Below are 8,902 nucleotides of genomic sequence, written 5' to 3' on the forward strand. Positions count from 1 at the left end.
ATATCGCTTTTCCTGAACTGAAGATTTTCTGTGTTTGTTTTGTGTTTTGTGTAAAACGGGTGTGTCTGTAAGTGTAAAACTTCCACATTCCTGGTCCGGATGAGCCTCATTCCAGCAGAGTTCAGTTTCGACAGTCCTCCCACACACCTGGATGTTGTTTTAAATGTCAAAACCTTTCTTAGTTGACTCAGGTATGTTCAGTAAGAGCTGGAACTAAACTGTCATGTCTCCAGGAGTAGGAGGAATCCTTTACTATTATTACTATTATTGTACTGCAGGGTTAAAATGTGTGTGCAGTTCCTGTAATAAACTTGTGTGTTGTAGGAAATCATTCATTATTAATTTAGAGGTGGTTTACATAACTGAGGTGGTTTAACCACTGTATCAAATAAATACCTTGGGTTGTGTTTAGTTTCTTCCAAGAGAGTCAAGAAATAAGCAGATCAGTTTTTATGGCTTTTCAGCAAGCAATCGTACTTTCATGTGATGTCATTAAGCGAGATCGGCAAAACTTTTGCTTATCTCTGTTGAAATTCTGAATGGGTGGGCTAGGGAGACATTTGAGTGGCCTCAGCCATCACTGCCCGTGCCTTGATCCGGTCCCCACTTGTGTAACAGTTGTGTGGTGTGAGAGTGTGGAGTTGATTCCTCAGCTGAAGGTTGCGATCGGTTGAAACATACGACAGTGACTCAGAGGATGTTCAGGAGCCTGTGGAGGACAATCCTGAGATGAATGAGGGACCAAGTAAGCAGATACTAAGGTAAACATTGTCTCTGTATTTGCCAGCAAGTACTTCCCTGAAAAATTCTCAAACACAACAACAACACAACTACACTTCAATATCTCTTGTCCTGAACTGAAGTGTTTCTGTGTTTGGTTCTGTGTTTTGTGTAAAACAGGTGTGTCTTTAAGTGTAAAACAGGTTCCTCATTCATTGTCCCGGAGAGCCTCATTCCAGCAGAGTTCAGTTTCGACAGTCCTCCCACACGCCTGGATGTTATTTTAAATGTCAAAACCTTTCTTAGTTGACTCAGGTATGTTCAGTACGAGCTGGAACTAAACTATGTCATGTCTCCAGGAGTAGGAGGAATTCTTCTGTAAGGCACAGATCATTCATTCCCACTAGATGTCAGTCTCAGACCGTCAGTCAAAGAAAACAAGTTACCGAGAGTCAGGACAACACCTTTACTAACTGCAATATTACTGTATCCTAATTATTTGTACGGCAAGCCTTTAATTTCTAAAACTTTGATGCAGTTTTGTAGGAAATGCAATGGTTTAAACTAACTGTGAGAAAATCTCTGTCTGTAGCAAATGTGGGTCAAATAATGTCATCAACCATTTTGCTCTCCCACTCACTATACAGAGAAATATAAGAAATATATATTTCTACAACTCAGAGAATATTTTGATCTCAAAAATCTAGATGGATTATAAAATATCAACATAATATAAATGTATGGATGGACAAAACAGTGTAATGCATTAAAAACAAGTAATACAATCTTATAGCTAATTCTTTCCTGAGCTGGCAACCATTTTAGTGAACAAACCAAACCCAACTCAGAACAAACCCATTTTTTTTTTACACTAGTTGTAATTAAGCCTGACAGGTGGGTAGCTTTAAAACATTGAGCCAAACACAATCACATCAGTTTTATCATCATTTAATAAAAAAAAAAAGATGTAGCCATCCAGCCTTTGATCTCCTGTAAACAGGCCAACAAGTTATCAATAATGTCCATGTTCGACGGTCGCACCACTGGAAGATAGATCTGAGTTTTGTTTGTAACTTTAGATTGTATTTATGGAAAATGGATCCAAAAGACAACATATAAAGGGAGAATAATATTGGTGCATGAATGGAATGGTGGTGCATATTTCCACCTGAAATATGGTATTCCACCTGGAGTCTTTCGTTCATCCTAAGTTATGACAGGGCACTCACGCTTACGCAGGGCACTGGATGACAGCCAAGACATTTTTTTTGTAATACATGCACTTATGCATGCATGTATTATTGCACAGCATGTGAATACAATTTTCTATACGCCTATTATATTTTAAATGATATAAAATACCGGTCAAAAGCTTGGACACATTACTATTTTTAATGGTTTGGAATGAATTCTCATGCTCATAAAGTCCACATTAATTTGATCAAAAATACAGAAAAAAATATTAAATATGAAATTTTATTACAATTTAAAGTAATGGTTTTATATTTAAATATCCTTAGAAATATAATTTATTTGAGTGATGTAAAACTGAATTTCCATCAGTCATTACTCCAGTCTTCAGTCACATGAAACTTCAGAAATCATTCTTATATGCTGATTTAGAATCACTGTTGGAAACTGCCGTGCCTCTTATCATTTTTTATAACCTGCGATACTTTTTTCAGGATTCTTGGATGAATAAATGAAGTAATGGCTGATAAACATTCTGCTTTGCATCACATAAATAACTATTATTTTAAAGTATATTAAAATAAAAATACAAAATATCATACAGATTTTTTTCAGAATAAATGCATGCTTGATGAGCATAAGATAATTATTTCAAAAACATTAATTCAAATAGTTAAATTCCGTAAACCCGTACAGTAGTGGTTTGGGTTTACTTTACAGCTGATATTTCCTTCTCAGTGCTGACGCAAGACCAAAGACGGGCACAGGCCGACCAGAGAGAGAGAGAGAGAGAGAGAGAGAGAGAGAGAGAGAGAGAGAGAGAGAGAGAGAGAGAGAGAGAGAGAGAGAGAGAGAGAGAGAGAGAGAGAGAGAGAGAAGAGAGAGAGAGAGAGAGAGAGAGAGAGAGAGAGAGAGAGAGAGAGAGAGAGAGAGAGAGAGAAGAGAGAGAGAGAGAGAGAGAGAGAGGAGAGAGAGAGAGAAGGAGAGAGAGAGAGAGAGAAACCCATAAATAGACACCCACAAGCACAACTAAGGTTCGTTTTTGGGAATCACTAAGTTTTATTTGAGCTTTACACAGAAGTATATCACACGTATGAGGACGCTTTAATCATAAATTACTCAAGCAGAGGAGAAACATTTAAACCACTTGAAGGCAAAATCAAATAAAACAAAAATTAAACATAGAATAAATTCATTAGACAAATTACACCTTGTGACTTAGAGTTAATCAATAATAAATGACATGCAAAAATAGCTCAATACTCAAACACAAAGCACGTAGCTTGGGCTGCAACAACGAATCGATAAAATCGTTAAAATTTGATTATTAAAAGAGTTGGCAACAAATTTCATTATTGATTTGTTGTGTTACGCAACTTCTGGCACTCAATAAGACGTAGAGATATTTGCGTATAAAAAAAAGCGTATTAAGCAGAGCTTAAAAAAGAGCGAAGCAGAGCAGAGGTAGAGGAAAGACCATCGGAGAGACCCGTAACGTTGTTCTGAAACATAGCTTAAGAAGAGAAATCAGTGTGACCCAAGCCATCCAAGGTGTGGGAGCATTTCAGACTAAATACATTCAAAAAGTGTTTTAAAGCCCCACTTGGGCTACTTTTGCTCTCGGGGTCCCCTACAGTTTGGAAAAAATAATGTCCTCAGCTACTGTCGTAAGCTCTGTAATCCTACATCAGGGGATGCCATCAGCGCGTGCATTTGTTGACATGACAGCCCTGATAGCCCTGAACTAGTGATGCGCGGGGTCGTCTCATAACCCGCGGACCCGTATGTCTATTTAATGGTCGCAGGTGGCGCGGGTGTTGTAAAAATATATACAGTGGTGCGGTGCGGGCCAAATAACTTAATAAAAGCGTCCCGCGGTCGGTGCAGCAATAACAGTTCCCCTGAAAACTGCAAGAGGAGTTCTTCTGGCGTCGCGTGTGAAATGTCTTCATCCCAGGTAACGTTACAGTCAGTGGCATATGCTGCAGCATGTCATATGAATATAATTTCATGGGTTTTGTTTTTTTCAAACGCCAAATAATCACGATACTCCACGTTTACAAGCCAGCGTCATTATAGTAGTCTATTGGTTAGCGTTTTCCAGAATCTATATGATACTTCAGTTCAATGTTTGAGTGTAGCTCACCGTAACAAGCAGGACAGCATCGGTCAGGCACGCCTCCTTCAGCTCACGCCGACGAGCAAACGGCTGGTCACATGCTGATTCTCGTCCTGCTTTTAATCCCATCATTTTTTCATTTTCCTCTTATTGCTTTCCTCCAACAAAACCTTTTCTTTCTTATTTGTCTCTGCTTGCTTCAGACATGACTATATTATCCGATGAACAAAGTTGGGCTCGCACGTCCGAATGTAAGGAAGTGTGTGTGTTGGTGGAAGTGACGTATATGCCGTAAAGCAGTCGAATTTAGTAGTTCTTTTTGTTCTCGGGTTACTACCCGAAACCCGAAGTTTAAAAGTACGATTAAAAACGATTACAGACCCATCAAGCTATGGCAGACGTGTCATTCAACCTATTGTAAGTCGATTTATCATCACAAGAGTCTTGAAAATATATTATGAAGGTTGAAAAGTTACCTAGTGCTGCTTTAATTGCAAGATATGCAAAAGTGCAAAACAGATTTAGAGCACATTCATTTCTCCTGCTTGGCTTCATCCTCCTCTTGTTCCTCTTCTTTTTCTTCCTTGCCACAGATGAATCTTAAGAAGGATCCCACATGTCTAGCTAGTATTCTGTATAGGGTTGGGAATCGTGAGAAATTTTCCGGTTCCGGTTCCGATTCCGCCTAACGATTCCGGTTCCGATTCCGGTTCCATTAAAATTATTAAACAAATAGTGGTAAAGGAAAAAGGCACAATACGCAACTTTAAACAATACTTTTTTGTGTTTATTACTTGCTCTCAAAAGAATTTACAGGTTGGCAATGTCAAAAAAAAAAGTCCTGTACTATATACTGTACATATATTACAGGATTAATCGAGCCATATGGAATTTATGGAAATTAAAATAAACATGTTCAAATTTACACCTCTGAAATTGTCTTATTACGTTTTCTCTCTCTGTTTTAGGGATGTTAACCGATGACTGTTTGACCGATGGTTGACCGTCAACGTTAACCGATCAAAGTTGTCTGTTAAAAAAAAAAAAGTGATCTCTAAAGTAGGCTATTATAGACAGTGGACTAAACGCTACTACAGTTAGCCGTCTCATTCCAAAATATTTTTGTGTGAAGTGAACATATCCCTCGCGCTCAATTTTTCATAACTCTCCTGTTTGTAATAAACCAATAAGAACATTTGGTGCGAGGTCGCAGCGTTTGCGCGCTCACAAGGTTTGCAAAAAGTAAACAGTTAGAGCCAGAGCAGACGACAGTATGAAGCGTGCATTCCGCATAAGATGGGCTTACATTTGGAAATATATATATATATATATATATACACATTTCAGTGGTAACACATAAGGTGTTGATCGTCTTTCTTTATTATTGTTAGCACTAACTTACCTCGAACTAAAGCGGCGTCTCTTCAGAGCTGTCATTTTCTTAAATGAGCCGCGGCAATGTTTCAAATGAGCTCATAACGCTAGACAAACGCCTTTATTTTCAGCACGATCACCTTGCCCAAACCATTTCGAAACTAATGAGCCATTGTCCTTAGATTACAAACAAGCTCCTCGGCGCCGCGTTTGCGGGACTCGCGCTGTGGGGGATTTTAAAAAAGTGACGTGAGGGGAAAGGAGGCGGCAGCGCTAGGACAGTGTGAGTGTGAGTATGTGTGTGTGTGTGTGTGTGTGTGTGTGTGAGAGAGAGAGAGAGCGGGAGCGCGGCTCGCGGCTATACTCCCAGCGCTTCGCACACACATTGCACCAGAACCGTTTTCGGAACCGACACTCAGGAATTTCGCGCGGTTCCGGTATTTTTCAAAAATCAGTATCGGTTCTGCATAAGAACCGGTTCTCGGTTCCCAACCCTAATTCTGTAACGGTTACACTGAAAATACAGTGCGCGCAGAAATATCCTTACCGTTTACTCGTCTTTTACCCTCATGCAATCTGAGATGTATACGACTTTATTTCCTCAGATGAACACAGATAAATAAATAATCTCTGCTAATTAAAACTCATTTGGGTTTCTAAGAGTTAAGGCATCAAACAGCAAATACAGCAATAAGTAATCCATACGATCCCAATGGATGAATCAATGTCTTCTGAAGTTAAACGATGAGTGTTTGTAAGAAAAATAACAATAAATCACATCCGACCAGCAGTTATCTGCGTGTGCATGCGAGGGTTGATTTCACGCTTGACGTAAATCCTAACATCCAGTGAAGAAAAGAAAATGAAGAAGAGGAACAAGAAAAGAAAAGGACAAAACATGTCTCTTTCTGTCAGGGCGTTATCATTTGAAATGAAAAGTTTATAAAAAAAAGAAGAAAAAAAACGAAAACGTGTTATAAATCTGTTTTAAATTAAGTTGTTTTTCAAATAAATATTTATGAGTGATATCAGATTGTGTTTGTGTTTTTATTGTACTTACCCCATAACTACACGAAACAAGAGGAGAACAAGAGCCACTTTAATTTACAGCCCGCAGATCCATACTTACCCCATAACTACACGGATAATTACCCCTTAATTAAAGAATACTCACAGTATAATTACCCCGTAATTAAAGAATACTTACAGTATAATTACCCCTTAATTAAACAATACTTACAGTATAATTACCCCTTAATTAAACAATACTTACAGTATAATTACCCCTTAATTAAACAATACTTACAGTATAATTACCCCTTAATTAAACAATACTTACAGTATAATTACCCCGTAATTAAAGAATACTTACAGTATAATTACCCCTTAATTAAAGAATACTTACAGTATAATTACCCCTTAATTAAACAATACTTACAGTATAATTACCCCTTAATTAAACAATACTTACAGTATAATTACCCCTTAATTAAACAATACTTACAGTATAATTACCCCTTAATTAAACAATACTCACAGTATAATTACCCCTTAATTAAACAATACTTACAGTATAATTACCCCTTAATTAAACAATACTTACAGTATAATTACCCCTTAATTAAACAATACTTACAGTATAATTACCCCTTAATTAAACAATACTTACAGTATAATTACCCCTTAATTAAACAATACTTACAGTATAATTACCCCTTAATTAAACAATACTTACAGCATAATTACCCCTTAATTAAACAATACTTACAGTATAATTACCCCTTAATTAAACAATACTTACAGTATAATTACCCATTAATTAAACAATACTTACAGTATAATTACCCCTTAATTAAACAATACTCACAGTATAATTACCCATTAATTAAACAATACTTACAGTATAATTACCCCTTAATTAAACAATACTCACAGTATAATTACCCCTTAATTAAACAATACTTACAGTATAATTACCCTTTAATTAAACAATACTTACAGTATAATTACCCATTAATTAAAAAATACTTACAGTATAAATTGTTATTTTTCCTGATAGTTACCCTTTTATTCCCCGAATATTACATATTGTTCCCTTATACCTACACATACTTACTTTATAGTAACTCTATAATTACCGAAAGTTATGCTGTAAATTCTCTTTAATTATGCAGCACTTTCTGGGCCGTAATCTAAAGCGTTAAAGATAATATATATATTTTTTATGTCACAGCAGTTAAATTTGTGTCTGTATTGAATGGTAAAATTTTAATATCATTCATACTAGTAGGTTAGATGTTTTCTCTAGGAGTATATAATAAGTTTGGAAATTTTAGAGAAATGCATTACAATTAATGCATTACAATTGAACTAATCAGATTTAGCCGACTAAAACTAGACTAACACTAAAACAATTCAAACTAATATAATAATAATAATTAGGCTATAATTAAAACCTAAATGGTGTTTTAGTAAAGGGGATGCAATGATGAATTAAATGACAAATGGGACACCCAACACTGAATCTGTTTTTGTTTTTTTGCTAACTGCTCATTTTGTTTATTAACCTGTTAGGCTGCACCCCCACTTTTGAAAAATCCTAATAAATTGCATACTCAGACTAAAACAGATACAGTTCATGAATCCTTTGCACTAAAAGCATAAATATGGTCTCATTTGAAAGCAGACCCATGGCAGTTTACTGTAAATGATTTACACAATGATAAAAGCTATGCTGAATAACATTGCATTATACATATAATCTATTATGAAAACACCCAACATGGCATAAAGAACACAAACAAACCATATATTGTCGCTATTGTGTGTTTTCTTGTCTTCAAACGTGTCTATCTGCATGTAACAGCGATCTCTGGCAGCTTTGTTTATGTCAGGGAGCTCAATGTTACATGGTTTGTTCTTCTTCTGCATGTGTTCCGTATATGGACTGAATGTGCACCAGTACAGCGCTCATAATGATACATCCGCGGATTTTGGGGAACAATTGAATAAATAATACTATACTCTGTATAGATATTTGACTCAAACATATTAGAATCTATCAATATTTCTCCACATCTGCACACATTTGAACTAAAAGCCCTGAGGGATGTTGTTTTGTCGAGAGTCTTCATGACGACTAGGCATGTGCCGATATACATTTTTCATGTTGCGATTAATTGCTGAAGCTTTTATCACGGTATACGATATTATCACGATACTGACATAAGTTGCAAAGAAGTGTTGTCATAGCATAACAGCTTTAAGAACTATTTTTGTAATAACTAAAATAACTGAATGTTTAAATACAATAATACTATACAACCAAAATATATACAGCTCTGGAAAAAAATAAGAGACTACTTAACATTGATGAGGCTATAAAAGCTATAAAGAACAACAGGTAACACATTACAATAAGGTCTCATTATTTAATGCATTAACTAAGACTGAGCAATAGCTACATTTGTTACAGAAAGTATAATGTTTTTGGTAATT

The sequence above is a fragment of the Pseudorasbora parva genome, chromosome 20 (genome assembly GCF_024679245.1).
Source record: "Pseudorasbora parva isolate DD20220531a chromosome 20, ASM2467924v1, whole genome shotgun sequence".
Classification (NCBI taxonomy): Eukaryota; Metazoa; Chordata; class Actinopteri; order Cypriniformes; family Gobionidae; genus Pseudorasbora; species Pseudorasbora parva.